This window comes from Terrapene carolina, unplaced genomic scaffold (assembly GCF_002925995.2).
Source record: "Terrapene carolina triunguis isolate 2854851 unplaced genomic scaffold, T_m_triunguis-2.0 Scaffold907, whole genome shotgun sequence".
Classification (NCBI taxonomy): domain Eukaryota; kingdom Metazoa; phylum Chordata; order Testudines; family Emydidae; genus Terrapene; species Terrapene triunguis.
Window position 1 is genome coordinate 540838 of NW_020665258.1, and position 979 is coordinate 541816.

Genomic DNA, 979 nt, shown 5'->3' on the forward strand with positions numbered 1-979 from the left:
GGGTGGTGAAGCACTGGAATGCGTTACCTAGGGAGGTGGTGGAATCTCCTTCCTTAGAGGTTTTTAAGGCCCGGCTTGACAAAGCCTTGGCTGGGATGATTTAGTTGGGATTGGTCCTGCTTTGAGCAGGGGGTTGGACTAGATGACCTCCTGAGGTCGCTTCCAACCCTGATATTCTATGAAATACTAGTCCCCAAATCTCCATGCGCCTCGTGCTAGGACAGTGCTTTGAGGGGGAGACTAGCTTTTCCCGAGCACTAGCGCCACGCGTCCTTCTACCTGCCTGCGGACTTACCCGCACGTGGCAGCTCAGGGCACCGTACGGTCAAGAAACCAGCTCCTCGGGGGACACGGGGTGGTGCGTGTCTGGGGGAGGCCAGGCCCCGGGAGTGGGGTGGGGGGAATGGTTAGAGGAGCTCCAAGGTGCTCCCTAGAAGGGAAAGGCCCCTTCCCCCGCCCCCCTGAGCCAGCCAGTCCCCGCCCTGGGGTCGGCTGGGAGCTGGTGCCCCCTAGAGGGGACAGGCCCCTTCCCTCACCCCCCTGAGCCAGGCTGGGGTTGAATTTGGAATCATCCCCCCCAGATCGACGTACCCGGTCCAGGTCCTTGAGCAGCTGCGTTTCCTGGTCCTGCAAACACTGAACACAGTACAGGATCCCGGCACTGCAAAGCCCAGGAGAGAACAGGTGTGAGGGTATCAGCACTGCCTGGCACGGGAGAGCGCCCGCTGCTGCCCCCCTACAGCCCAGCCCCCCCTGGTGCCTCCCACCCTTTCCCCTGCTGCCCCCCCTCCCATTTCCGCAGCCCAGCACCCCCTGCTGTCCCCCTGCCCCTCACCCTGCCCCCCAGCGCCCCCCACCTTTTCGAGTCCCCCTGGCACTGCTGGCAGACGTGGTGCCCGCAGTCCCTCCTCTGCCCACACTCCAGCTGCTCGCACCAGTCGCACGGGGCTCCCCCCTCGGCGGCTCCGGGCGCCCCCCC

At 64.7% G+C, this 979-nt stretch overlaps 1 protein-coding gene across 1 annotated transcript in view; it reads right to left on the minus strand.

The window, feature by feature from the left end:
* LOC112125323 (TNF receptor-associated factor 1-like) overlaps positions 1–939 on the minus strand; it is a 5649-nt gene extending 4710 nt beyond the window's left edge. Inside the window, exons 1-2 of the mRNA XM_026660960.2 lie at positions 858–939; positions 592–661 (exon numbers count right to left, since the gene is read on the minus strand). The gene's annotated coding sequence lies outside the window, so the exon portion shown is untranslated. The remainder of the gene's footprint in view (positions 1–591; positions 662–857) is intronic.
* Between the last annotated feature and the right edge of the window lie 40 nt (positions 940–979).